Source organism: Passer domesticus, chromosome 7, assembly GCF_036417665.1.
Source record: "Passer domesticus isolate bPasDom1 chromosome 7, bPasDom1.hap1, whole genome shotgun sequence".
Taxonomy (NCBI): domain Eukaryota; kingdom Metazoa; phylum Chordata; class Aves; order Passeriformes; family Passeridae; genus Passer; species Passer domesticus.
This window is the reverse complement of record NC_087480.1, coordinates 42,221,417-42,236,247: the sequence shown is the minus strand read 5'-3', so window position 1 is coordinate 42,236,247 and position 14,831 is coordinate 42,221,417. Positions and strand designations below refer to the sequence as shown.

At 40.1% G+C, this 14,831-nt stretch overlaps 1 protein-coding gene and 1 long non-coding RNA gene across 10 annotated transcripts in view; one reads left to right on the top strand and one right to left on the bottom strand.

The window, feature by feature from the left end:
* The window catches only part of NTNG1 (netrin G1), a 147,689-nt gene that overhangs the window by 13,911 nt on the left and 118,947 nt on the right, over positions 1 to 14,831 (top strand). The gene's annotated exons all lie outside the window — the stretch shown is intronic.
* LOC135304997 (uncharacterized) overlaps positions 1 to 14,831 on the bottom strand; it is a 44,447-nt gene that overhangs the window by 6,077 nt on the left and 23,539 nt on the right. The window lies entirely within an intron of this gene.

Below are 14,831 nucleotides of genomic sequence, written 5' to 3'. Positions count from 1 at the left end.
CACATATCAAGATGCTCTAGTAAATCTTTAACAACACTCTGTCCAGTTGCTTTTTTTTTTCCTCTTCAGTTACACTTTGGGTACGGGAATGTTTTCAAGCCTGAAACAAAACAAAAGCACACCCACAAAGTACTTCAGTTGTTAAAAATATTTGAGGGTAAAACAGGGTTCCTAAATAAAATAAACGGTTTCTACATATTTTCAGTTGCAGTTTTAAAGCACATGTCACTGGTATGTGTAGAAGAGCATCCTTTTAAAGAGATTTATAATTTGTAAATACGCTTTGTAAGAACAGCTGTTAAGCATTTTCTAACATTGCCTTTATTCCATATACTACTTGCTCTTCCAGTTTGGTTTGTTTTTCCCCTGAAGTTAGCTGGGAATAGCAGACATTTTTAGACCGTTATTTAAATAACAATTGATCTTAAAAAGCAGGGAGCTGTGCCGGGGGAGATTGTGGCTCTCTGGATGAGGCTCTTTAAAATACCTGAGCTGGTGCCTCCCCCCACTGCTCCCTCCAAAGCACTGAGGTGGGTATGTCGAGGGAGATACCCAAGTACTCTGTGGGAACTTGGAGTTTTGGCTTTGTTTGAGTATGGAACCAGCAACACCAATTTTATAAAGAAATAAATATCTTCCAGTATAAAATGAATTCCCAGACATCCATGTTGAATGTGAATGGCTTGCTGTCAGTGCAGTCAGACCAGAAACATCCCCTCAGCAGCACCTTTAGCAAAGTAAAATAATACTGCTTTATAAATAAAATATTTACTAGACCTATCATAATTTGAACTGCTGCTGGTGAGGCGGAGGTGATCTCGATCCCGTGGCTCACTGCAGGGAGACTCCTGACCAGATTTGCTGGGGTGCAGTACAGCAGCACATCCCAGCTGGTGCTCCTCAGCCAGGGCAGGACAGCACATCCCTCCTGCACTGATGGGAGGAAGAGCTGGGTGACCCCATTTCTTCTCTGCTGGAAAGCCTGAACTTAGAATTTTTTCCAGGATGGCAAATCCTCCTTTCAGCAGAGTGACCTTTGCCTCCCAACCTGCCGGTGTCACGCAGGCAGCCGGGAGGAGCGGAGCTGCAGCATCGCCCCCTCAGTTTGCTTTCGCACACTTTGGTCAGGGGCACGATGCCCTCAGTCCCAAGGGAGTGTGCAGCATCAGGCTTTCCAGGCTGAGGACACTGTACAAGGAGAATTATATTATATTTCTTCCCAATGTGGTAGACAAGTCTCAGAATGTGAATTTTGGATTTACTTGGCAGAACTGAGCAGAGATAATTTGGACAAACCTAAGCAGCATAAAACTATCTGGATAAACATATTTTTCAATCTTCATTTAGTACTTGAATGTCTCTGAACCCTGGAGTTTCGTGTCTTTTTCTTGCAGAGCTTGTACTTTGTAAAAGCTAAGAATCACTGGAAACCAAATGCAAGTTCCTGAGGCACTTCCATATATTAAAATTTCCATTTGTAAGCATTGTGTTGAAACAAAGCCAAGTGAACTCAACTGAGAATTCTACAAACCTAGTGTACACCAGGACAACCATACTGGTTAGTGGGCTCCCCAGAGTCCTTTGAGAAGGAAGAAATCAGTAAGTTGACTTTCAAGTAATGATTTTAACATTTAGACGTTTATGTTACTTATAAAGCATCCAGTCCTAATGCAACCCAAATCACCTTCGTTCAGTCATTCAACAAAAAATAAATGTACAAACTGAGATGATAATCTGCGCTTTCGTCCCTTCTCCTGTATGCTGAGAAGCAGAGGGGGAGAAATGCAGACAGGCATTAGCAATTCCTCTTGACAAAATATGGAAATTACCCATCTCATTACGTGAGGATGAAAACCTGTCATTTATTTTTACCCACCAAGTTTAGAAAGGCCTGAATCTGTGGGAGCTGGTCAATTTTAACATGAGTACCACTGCCACTTTTTTTAATACTCATACTGCTTTGCCAAAACTGCCATTTTCAATACATAAAATGACGTACCTATTTAAGAATAGCTAAAACCGGATGAGAGATCTGTTAATCCAAATATTTCTTGACTTGTTTCAAGGCCTATGAGTACTGGCTGAATATGAAAATAAAAAATAATCCCAGATACTATTAAGGCCATTGACTGATGAGATGCAGATCCCTGTGTACACTGGAAAACTCATCTCCCTAGTTAAAAAATAGGTAGCTCTGTACCCAATTTACTTGTAGAAACAATGACTGTTGTCGACATTTTAGGTATGGAAATTTCTGTTTTCACAGGTCACTTGTGGTGACATCATGTTGATCTACAAGTATAAATATAGCTAAGGACACAAAAATCCTTGGCATTGAGCTGACTTGGCAACGTGCATAACTGATTTCATGTAGCTTTGATGTTTGATGTGTTGTATTTTCTGGAAAATGGTTTTATTTCTTATCTTTTAGTTCTTCAGGCAGATTGTTTGTATGGAATTTAGGAATGAAAAAAGGAGAGGAAAGAAAAGTATGCAAATGAATTTTAATTATATTTACTACAAGCAAGAACTTGTACTATATCTGGGATATTTTATGTCAGGCTTCAGCCCAGAGAGAATTTTTATAGCTACGTATTTGTAAAACCTCTAAAAGAAGACACCATTATGATGAAAGGAGCATTTTCTTACATGTACGTGCCGTGTCTTTCCAACATCTTGGTGCATTTTACATTTTTATCTGTAAAACTGTCACGAGCCACATTTTAACTCACCAATTTGATTTTTACCAGCTACACCTGCTCATAAGACGTTTTCCTCCAGTGAAAACTAGAAACAGAGCTACTTGTGGGTGACATTAACAAGTGACTGGGGGTGGGGAGATGGTAAAAAATAAATAAAAAGGAATAGCAAACAACTACACAAAAGCCCTCATCCTCTAAAATCTGCAACATGCATAGCTGTAGGGGAAAAAAAGTACAGAATGCAGTTTTCTAACCGCTAAAACAACTTTTTCTACACGTGCTATTTTCCTCCTCTATTTTTAACACCAGCTTGCAGACTGACATGCCTCTTGGCTTCCTTGACCATATGGATCTGCCAAGTAGAATGAATACTGTAGGGATAGCCTGCAGAAATATCCTAGCAAGGTGTCTCACTTCACAAGGGTTGATTCAGACTGCCAAACACGTTAAGTAATGGGATTAAGGGGTTCAAGCATTGTAGCTTCCCTCACTAAATTAGTGGGGTAAATTTTTGCCAGCATGTTTGCAGCTGAAAACCCTGTTTTACTTAAAAAGAAGTGGGATAACCCTTTGAAAATAAAATGTTAAGAACACAGAAGCTTTTTGTCATCTGAAGCAGTGGCTTTGATTTTTTAAAAAAGATACACTTCAATAACTAAAAGGAAATTAGAAGTGACTCATCATGTATATTTCATGCCTAAGAGCTACTGTTTGACTTTACATGAACAGAGCTTAAAATATGATCTTCCATTGAAATTAATGTGTCCTGTGTTAGGCAACAGAAGGACTCCTACTGACAGCAATGGATGGTGACAAAAAGCAGCTTCCTTAGTAGTGAGCATTATCTTCTGACCTGTACTAGTTTGAAACTCTCAACTAGAAACCATAAAACCATCTTAAGTTAACTGTATGCCTTTATATTCTAATATTTTTCTTGTCAGAAGCAATTTCACTGAAGTTCAGTTAGGTACAGCATTTTCAGTTTTAAAATCTTCTTTCCTCATTTTACTGGTACTGGGGTTTGGATTAGTTCAGCCATTGTGAGCTTCAGTGCAAGGCTCTTTGTCCCCAGTGACAAAACAAGTTTTGGAGAATGGGACATTACCCATCTTTTTTTGGTTTTGGGGCATACAAGAATACACTGAAAGCAACTAGCTGGAAAGTGCCAGCTAGGATACACATATAGAATACATAACAGGGTTTGCATATTAAAATATTCTATTTTAGCTTTATGCATCTCATGGATTATTTGTAAATAATTGAAAAGGACAGAAGACTATTATTGACTAATCTTTCCATAGTTCTCCATAACTGCACCATCATGGCTTGTAGCACTCAAACATTAGCCAGGCATCATCAATCATGAACTTCAAGTTTTATAAGTTTGAAAACAGGTCTCAGAAAACACTACAACAGTTGTCCTTCCTTTGTTAGTCAAGGTGGGGGTTTCAGCAGAACATTTTGTCAAATTTGAAGCCTTGACAAAAAGTCTGCCATTTTTTCAGTGTTAAACAGCGGACTGATGTCTGAAATGCCACATGGGGTTGGTCTGAGTTTTTTTAAGCCGTACGGACAATTGTTTTCCCTCTTCTACAATCTTCAAGTCTTCAGCTGGTGTAGAGTGTACACACATTTAATGGGATGGCGTGGCAGGCAGCTCTCCATGTCTGCCACTTGTGCAATCCATGTGGCCCTCCAGAGTGCCAGCCCCTCTCTCCCTTTCTTGAAAATAGTGGAGAAAACAAAGACTGAAGAGAGACACGGAGAGTTGTTCCAAAGAACAGAGGAGCCTGCCTTCCTTCTGGTTGCACCCCTGTCTTGTCACACCTTTAATGTTCTGCACCTTGAGAAGCCACCAGGGCTGATGGGCTTGTTCTTATACACAATTCTGATATCCTATTTGGATAATATTCTTTTTGGAAATGGTACAGACCACACAGACCTAATCTGTGGACTTTTGATGGGTACAGGTAAAGTGTTTTCTAGAGGTTTTCTAAATTTAAAGAGTTCAGCAGTAGGATGAGAATAGATTGTGCAGAAATGCTTATTGGTTGATGAGGACCTGCTCACCATGCTGCTTTTCCCAGGTGCTCATTCTCTAGGACAGTAAACACATTGCAGGAGCTCAGAAAAAGCAGGCATAGCCCTTTTACCAGGCAGTGTTTGACTCTCCCAATCAATAACAATCTGGCTAAGAATTTGAAGTAAATCTTGTTCTTGTGATTGTATCATGTCAAGGGCATCGTACTACTAAGTGATGGGTTTGGAATAATAAAATTGTACATAAGATCAGAAACAAAAATCAGGGCACCACTGAGTTTTACTTTAGGAACAGGGGCTTTTTCCAGTTCCCATCTTCAAGGTCATTACACCTCTACTAATGCAATCATCAACATCCTTCTCCTGTCAGGCCAGTTCTCATAACTTCAAAAGAAAATTTAGAGGAGCTGACTAAGAAGAAAAATGTTCTTCACAAATTACTACAGGGATGAATGGCACCTGTGCCTGTGATGATCTGTTTAACACTTTCTTGATGACACCACCATACATGAGCTTCTCTCAATTCCTGTCATGTAAGCCACAGTTGATTTTTTTGTCTTTCAGCCAGCCAACCACCAAGGCCACAGAAAGCAGATGTAAGGGCAATGCTGAGCAAACCTTTCCTGTCACTGCCTTTTCTCTTAGTAATTGTTTTCTTGATAATTATGAGCTGTATAAAGCAGGAAAAAATCCTGTATCACGGGAAGAGCAGAACAAGTTTACTTTTACGGTGATGAAATAAAGCATAAATTGGAAACACTTCGGAATTCAAAATTACCTCTCCTAACCAAGGATCAGGTGCACAGCATTTTGCTGCAACACATGTGAATGTTGGCAGTGCAGCTCTAGCAAAGGGCAGCTGCTGAAGAAGAGGACAATAAACCTCCTCATCAGAGCTAGTAGGGAACCTGAGAGGGAATGCTGGTCTTGGTGGCACACCTGCCCTGTATCCAGCACACACCAGAGTGTTCCAGGGGTGCTGCAGCCCCCCAAGCAAGCCATGCACACAGCAGTGTTGCATGTTGGAAGACGGTACCAGATATCCCTCCCGTTTCTGTGCTTGAACAGAAATTGAAGGGTTCTTGGATAGTTTGTTTCCAGGAGAAATCAGCTTTCTGCCACATAAGAAATGCATGAGATTCTAACAGCATTGTCACTGAGACTTTGTTAGAAGATGTTATCTGGCCCATAAACACCCCAGACAGAGGAGCTTGCAATTGAGCCTGCAGTACCACTGTACCTGCCAACACAAAAACTCATTTCAAGCCTGCACATCGGAGATCTTCACATGCCAGGTGATGGGGTTCAGTTATTATTGGCTTTAATTACTTACAGTTTTCTGACCTAGATTTCTTAATGCTTGATACAGTACAGATAAAAAGAAAAAGCAGTACAGATAGTAAGCACAACACAATACAGGTAGACTTTAGAGCTAATTTACAGAACTTTAAGCTAATGAGAAATGAGAGTCCATTCCTACTATATCTTTGTCTCCATGTCTTATTCTGCAGTCAGTGAAATTCCCACTCATTGAGCAGCCATACAAAAGAGCTATTTTCTGATTTGGTTTGGGTTTTTGGTGGAATGTGTTTAGCTTTTCCAATTTGATGAGTCAGGTTTCAGCTATTTTTTTAATATAATTTTCTTTGCTAATTCTATGTGCAAGAGTCACAGAACTAAGATTGTAAAAAAAAAAAATCTAATTTTAACCTGCACTTGATTTATGAAATGATACTGAGTTCCTTGAGTTTGGGAAAATAACATATACCACTAATAATCTCTGGGAACTGATTTAACACTGTATTCTATTGCAGTGCTAGGAAGAAGCCAAGGACTTGTAACAATCTGTCATTTGCAGTGACATTTTTATTACTCTTTCAGAAAGGCTATGCTTTAATTGTCTCCTTGCTTCAAATCAACTTCTTAGTTTGCTTTAACAGTATTTTTTTCGCTGTAGCTACCATTGCCCTTGCTAGAAGAAACCTAAACTCTCTGTGTATTTCTGGCATGGTAACTGCCAACAGGAACAGGAGCAGAGAACCTACCCGTGTCCTTCTAATTTAAGAGAGTGAAAATGCTACTGACTGCAAGTCGCATTTTCATGGAGTTCACACCAAATCCTTGTAGACCTACATCCCAGGCAATTCCCCCTTGATTCACTAGGATTGACCTGAGAGAAAATCCATCAAAATAATACACCATTTTTTCCCAGTATTGTGGAATTTGCAACAAGCTGCCCAGTGGAGAAATAGCTTTGCTTTCAACTATTATAAAGAAACTGCAAGCTCTTAATTTAGTAGCAATGTCGCTAGTGCTTTAGCATCTTCTGCAGTGTGCCTCCAACTGATGAACTGAAGCACAACTATAAATAACGATGATGTCTTTGTCAGCTTGTGAGAAAAAAGGGTTGGATTTTGGTTTTGTTTTTTAGGTTTGGTTTATTTTTCACATTTCCTGGAAGTGCATGTAGTAAGATATCTCTAATCTCTTCTTTTGCTTAATACATAGATTTATCTCTTTGATGGGTTACTGAATCAAACCACCAATTTGTTGCCTGCTGGTTCATGCTCAGTGACCCATGGGAGCACTGCCCTAACATTTTGTTGTATTCAATGGGTACACCAAATTTCAGTGATTGCATCAAGTTCTCAGTTTACAGTTCAGAACTTTGAGGTGCACTTCCCTTTCCAAGTGAGAGGCAATTTCCCTCCACCCCAAACTGGACTTCATAGCACCTGGCCAAACTGCATTCTCAGACCTCTGGTTTCTGTGCATTCCCTATCCTTCACCACTCTGTATTTGATAACTAAGAAGTTGTCCAGGGAACAAATGGCTTTGTTCATTTGGATGTACCAGCTCTGTATTTTAACAGAGCACCAGTCAGAAAAGCATAAAGTTTCACAAATCCCCAGATTGAGGACTCAGTGCAATGATGAAGAGGAGGGACTTGATGCCAGCTGTGGCAGCATAGCTGGTCTGCATGCTAAGAGGTTTTAATGAAGCAGATGAAATCCATCCTGGATTCTGAATCACATACACACTCAGGCAAAATATGATTGGGAAAAAGAAAAAAGAGTTAATTTTCGGGGCTTGCATGCCTTCGGATTTGTTTGCTTGAGTATATTTTTGGAGGGTAATGTTAGATGCTAAGGGAAAGTTACAGCAAGGCTTGTGACTAATGGATAAGATGCAGTATGCTCTGTGATGCTATGAGAAAAATGCTGATGCAGTCAACTGATACCAGAGAGATAAAATAACACTAGCATTAAAAAAAAAAGAAGCCAAACTGAAAGATTTTGTCAAGTTTTTGAGATCCCACCTTGGTATCATTTTAGAGGGTGTTTCTAATTAGTAGCCACAGAAATAATTGCTGATTAAGTTGTTATACAACTCGATTAATGAGGTGAAGGAAAAATAGCAACATTTTCATTTTAATGAGATGTCTGCTCTCTCCTCCTCTCTGCTATGCATCTTAATGTACCTTGCTGTCTGCACTGACTTGGGGCTCCAAGGCTTTGTCATTTCTTGGCAATTCTGTTCTCTAATTTCTTCTGACACATGGTGCTTAAATCCACACGAAATGTGAGGTGAGGCAGAGAGGATTCCTGCAGACTGCCATGCCATAAGAGGAACACTCATTTGCATTATTCATTAGATAAATGCACTGATTTGCATCTCATTCTGGTCTCCTCCATTTCCAGGCAGGGGATGGAGACAATTCACAGAATTGCTGAATTTTTGAATGATATTAATAGTGTTCATTTGGGATTAAGTCTCCATTGTCTGCTGCCCTGCATTTTGTCCCACACTTACCTTAAATACCTACAGAAACTGATCCTTTTGTTCTTTTTATAGTGAACTGTGCCTATTTACTGCATAGTAAAAGGGTGCTAATTTGTTTATCATTGCAATTTTGAAAGCATTTATCAAAGCCATAATTCAATGTTTGATCATTATTTGTGATTATTGCAATCTTTCTCCTTGTTTTCTGAGGTTACAGTTCAAAAACAAAAGCTTGTAAATCAACTGCAGTGATCTGACAGTATCTATAATTTTTTTGCTATTCAGTATTCTTGAGCAGTAAGCTTTTAAGAACTACATGCCCTCTGTTAACTAGAATGTTAATGCAGTAAAGTTGAGAAATAGTATAGCCCTAGATAACCATCAACATTGTCTCTCTCTCTTCTAAGCTTTATGAACCCATTTACATTATGCTTGGCATTAATATTTGATTTAGAAATCTATACTGTAAAAAGGATAGGATATCATGGTTCTGTCCTCAGGGTGTTGGGGGAGGAAGGTTAATTTTGCAGGATGGGGGTTAGTACTATTGAGCTCTTTCATCCTGTTATTAAACACAGGATACTGTCTGGGGAAATTGGAAATTTTAAAGGACTTAAACCAGTATCATTATTGCATCAACACTTTTTGAGAAAACCTATATCATAAACACCTTCAACTGCTGCTGAAAGCCAGAGGTATTCCCTCAACCATCATTTAGCTCCAAGGACAGAAAATTGCAAATACAAATAGTGGTTTATTAGCTCAGTGAGTTAGAGCATGGTGTGGACAGCACCATGGTTGTGGGTATTGGCCGTTCACCTAAGAGCTGGACTCAATGACCCTAGTGGGTCCCTTCCAACTCAGAATATTCTGTGATTCTGTGACTTTCAAAGTCCTCCTTTACACCTGCTGCTGCACTGGGCTATATATTGCCCAAAACTAAGGAAAGACATTGCCACCATTTTAAATAGCTTGGACCACAATCGAAACACAGATGTCAAAAGCAATTAAAAAGTGAGGCTCTGAAGGCTGACTTAGGCACGTTATTTTTGTTGAAATTGTTGCATGGCTCTCTGGCTGCTGCTGTAGCTCTCTGATTTGCCATGATACACAAATTCAGTTCCTGAATTAGAAGGTGGGAAACACAATGGCCCTGAGGAGCAGTTAGTCAAGGCTCTTCATCAGAAAGCAGGGTTATGGCAGAAAATACAATTGAAATGGCATATGAAAATTAAACCAGTTTATATTAGGACTCTGCCTAATACATAGCTTAATTATAAGTGAGTTTGCCACAAGTTAGTGACAGCTGAATCTAAACAAATCACCTAGCTAACGTGCTGATTGCACTAACCACAGTTGTTGTCAGGGGTGGAGGATGCCATATGGCTCCTCTTCTCTACCCAGGTCCAAATATCATTAGGAAGAAGCTTAACTACATTGACAAAAATGAGGAATTAGCCAGTCTGGCTTTCCTCCAGCCTGTGGGGTGTGTGCATGTCCCAGGGTCTGGCCATTCCCAGGCACAGTGAGGGGCCACCCAGTTTTTTCCAGAATGTACCGAGTGGAGGAATATCATGGTACTTGAGGACAAACAAAGGCAGCTGGTGCTCAGTTGCATTGCTCAGGCACAGCTTAGCTCTCCAAGACATGCCCAGATTATGTCTGGGCACTTGGTGAAAGGAAAATAGAATGTAAGTGACACCGACTGCAAAGCAGGGCAGGGCAGGGAAGGGCTTTCTGTGCAAAGGAGGACAGAGTCAAGATCCCAGGCAGGGTATTTGGTACAAAGCTCCTAAAGTTTGTACAGCCTTTTGATTTTGTGAACAGACAAAACTGTATAGAAATCTTGCAGTGCCATGACCAAGGTGTTACCCCTCACATTCCCTTTTAATTTCAGAATCTTGTCCATTTACAAGTATCAAATGCTAAAACCAGTCACTAAGAATAATGCAGAAGCTATTGCTCCTGCAAGAGCCACAGAGCTTGCTTGCATCACCACTTTGAAATGAACTTTTAGCATGTCTGTTCTAAACTGTGTGATGCTTTTCTAGGTTGCACCAGAAGTACAGTTTATGCTATATTAAATTGTTATTAACTATGAAATGTCATCCAAAGTATAATGTTCTGCCAGTTCGAATTATATATTTTTGTTTCGCTTCTTGCTTTGAAAAATACATATTTGAAATTTTTAAGCGTGCCAAGTAGGCCAGATGCTGCCCTTCAGAAATAAAAATTGCCTTAACTGATTCTATGATGATTTGGGTTGTACAAGAGCCGTAAAATTTCTGGCAGACTTAAAATATCTTTCCTTGAACACTGGTCCCACTGTGCTGATCTTGCTGTCAGCAAGGGTTTGCAGATCCTCAGTTATGAAACACCTTGTCACCACTCACCCAGCAGCCTGCTCCTGCTTTGCTGTGAACTTTGCTAAAGCGCTTTGTCCAGATTTTGAACTATAGAATGTATTTTCTAATGATTTTTTAGGAAAATGGTTGTGGGCAGTCCTCACCCTGAGATAAAACTCAGGGTAGCTATTCTGAAGGGTATTGCAGAAAAGGTGGATAATTCATTATGCAGAAGCTTTTAGATTATTCTAAACAATATTTACCCTTAAAAATGTCCTTGTCTAGTGCAAAGTGAGGAGAGCAGCTGTTCAAAATTTATTTTTATCATCACTCTTCAATGGATATTAGACCTCTTTCTCTTTTGGGGCTTGCCACAGTGTCCCTGGCGAATTTACTGCACAGCTCTGCCTCATTCATTACAAACCACCTATTTTATCTGCCATGGGCTTCTCTGCACTGCCAGAAGCACCTCTGAGTCTAGAGCAAGCCTACTGAAGTCACTGTGGAAGCATCTAGACTCTGTTTTAGTTTTTCCATACTGTCTTCACCATGTTAAGTAGACCCAAGAAAACCCCAAATTTAGGTTGGTTTTAGGGTGGAGCAGAAGATTTTTACTGGCACAGGAAAAATTCCTCCAGTGGCAGAGGATTGGCAAAATCAGCCCAATGCCATCTGCTCTTTGATCCTCCCCCTATTTAAAAGGCTTATTGAGGAGATGGACCATGCCAGCAGCTGGAGGACATGGAGCAAGGCCTGAGAAAAACCCTTCCAGACAGAGTGCTGGGACTTGTGTAACCAACGCAAGCTAGAGTACCCTACAGGATGCTCTAAATTATGTCTAGAGTTCTTCCAAGTCTTAGCAGGATGAAATGCTCTTTAGGACCACTCTTCTCCCTCTTGATTTGTGATGAACATAAACTGGAAACCAAAATACATGAATTTGCTCCACACTATAGGTAACAATTTCTACAGTATGTTCATAAATTTTAAAACTAAATTTGTTTAAAATAAGCTTCAAGAATGACAACTGAAATAAAAATTTTGGCACCTTTCAAATAGAATAGACTCATAGAATCACTAAGTTTGGAAAAGACCTCCAAGATAGTTGAGGCCGACCTATTACTGAACAGCTAAACCTTGTCAGCTAAACCACAGCCCTAAGTGCCACATCCAGTTGTTTCTTGAATACCTCAGGAATGGTGACTCCACCACCTCCCTGGGTAGCTCTTTCTGATGCTTAACTTCCCTTTCAGAAATTATTCCTCATGTCTGACCCGAATCTCCCCTGGCACAGCTTGAAGCCATTTCTTCTTGTCCTGTTGCTGGTTGTCTGGGAGAGGGGCCAACCCCCACCTGGCTACAGCCTCCTTTCAGGTCATCTTAAAGGGCAAAATGTATTCCCTGAGCCTCCTTTACTTCAGGCTAAACACCCTCAGCTCCTCACAGGACTTAGTCTCTAGACCTTTCACCAGCTTTGCTGCCTTTCTCTGGACATGTTCCAGCTCCTCAAAGTCTTTCTTGAAGTGAGAGGCTCAGACCTGGACACAGACCTTAAGTGTTTCTCGGTACTACAAGAACATTAGTCATTTGGAGCACAGAACACTTTACAGGCTGCAGCCCTTCTAATATGCTTCACTAATTACAGAGGCTGATCCTCATTTGTTCATCCCTCACGTGTGAAATTCTGAGAGCTGCATCAAATTAAGTTCCAAGTATATTTTCAGTTTATGTTGAGATGCCACTATTTCAGCTGAAAGAGAAAAGGAATATTGCTTTCCTTCAAGCAGTTCGAACAACAGTGCAAGGAGCTTACATCTGTTACAAGTGGAAAACACTATCTTTATGCATTTTTGCAAAGCAGCCAGTGGCTAATGGACAGGAAGTCTTTTTGAAAGTTTTGCAAATCTACATAATGTTCCTGAGGACTGGAGTGTGCGTTCGAATCACAGATTTAACTGAGAGAAGAAAAGCGGGGGCATTTGTGCAGATAGCTCACTGTTGGCTGTGTATCTGAGAAGGATCAAAATCACAAGTCTTGCCAGCTAAGAATAGCATTATTTTAAGTTTAAAATACTCCCTTTATGATGTTTCCTTTCAGTTCATAGCACATAGATCAGTGCTGCTTCCTGCCCTTCACAGGAGACCTAAGCGTTTGTAGGTGTTGTGCCGTGATAAATGTGGATATCTGTGAGTGCATGGAGTTGGTCCCTTCTCCAGAGCAATGACTCACTTGTAACCAGGGTGCCTGACAGAAATCCTATAGAGGCATGAACTAATCTAAATTGCAGTGACCAGAAATAAATGTGTACAGTGGTAGCTGATTATACTACAGTTTCGTACCACAAGCTGAAGCACAGAGTTGTAAGACTGCTCCTGAGAAATGCAGTCTCTGATGGACTTTCATTGCACTTAATATTTGTGTTGTGGAGCAAACGCATCATGGGGGTACTCTCTAAAACCTGGAGACCTCTGACTCAAATAACATGATTTATACAATGATCTTCCTGTTCATCTGCAGTGCCTGTGCCCATGCATGTACTTGCAGTCATGTGCTGTGAACAGGAGCCAGCACCTGCACCTCAGCTCACACCAGTCAACTTCCCACAGCAGTGCACTGCTTCTAAATGCTTTAGTGTGCAAGCCCCTACTGAATACTGTGATTAAGGGTTCTCACAGAAGAAAATTAATATAAGAAAATTATAGGAAACCATACTTTATGTTTCCTTAACTATCTCACTGTTCACTCCAGGTACCTTCAAAAGAATTAAGTATATAAATATATATATATTTAGTGCTTTAGAGGCTATACAGGAGATCACAGAGCATTAAAGTTCCTGCTTTCATATAGAATTGTTAAAAGTCAGTCACAGTGGTAGCTTCGAAGGAATAGCACTTATTTGCCATGCCAGCTAAATTTAGGAGATTACTGCTATAACTCAGGCATTCCAGTTAGTTGTATTTCTTTTTTTTTTAAGTCGATGGTGCTATTACAGCAACTTAATGTATTTGCATTTCTCAATACATCTCCTTCATCTAAGCAGTCCAGATTTTCTTTGTCTGAAAACCTGTCCAAGCTTCTCATCCTTTCTTGGTTACAAGGTAATCAGAGTTCTCTGAACATCAAATGGCATGAGAACAACAGCAGTAACAATGTCTAAAAACTTGTGGGAGTCTGCAGGGGAAGTCAGGCAGAAAGTAATATCACACTCTGCATCAGCACTTAATGATGCATCATTTCCATAAACTTACTGAAGATGGGGGTTTAACTGGTTGATTTCCAAGTGAGCATTTTCTGTGTTGTCACTGTAAAAATATTTATACAAGTGTATTATTTAGGGTAACATGTATTTATAAGCCCTTCTTGTGCTAACAGCATGCTGTCCAAACATCTGGGTGATCCCCTACCCCAAGTGCAAGCTCTCATTTTATGGACAAGTTGTGAAGTACAGGGAAATGAAAAATCCACATTAGCCAGTGTGAAAGATACTAGTTGTAACAAAGAACACAATGAATATTTAGTGGCATATTTCCAGTTGCTGAAAAAGAGGGCCCCTTTAAGGAGATTCATTATCTCATTTCACTGATTTTTATGGAGAACTCCTCCCAAGTGTGAAAAACAGCATGAAAGAAAATACAAGGGTTCGTGTGTAATAAAAAAAAAAAGCGTAAGTAAAAAACAAACAGGTAAGGAGTAAAGGCTCTTATCACCAAGCAGTGCTATGAGGGCAGCACTCACTCACTGATATCAAACTGAATGATGAGTGTGGCAGGAACAGGCAGTGAAGGGTTTCAAAAGTGAGGGTGAACAGCTAATGGCTGATGAGATGGAGAAGAAGTAGCTGGTGCTGGAGTGCAAGAGCATGCAATGATCTAGAAAAATAATCTTAGCAGAAGCATTCTGGATTTCTGGATGGTTATCAACAGGCCTAGATTGCATTTGTCAAGGCCAGAAAAAAGGTTG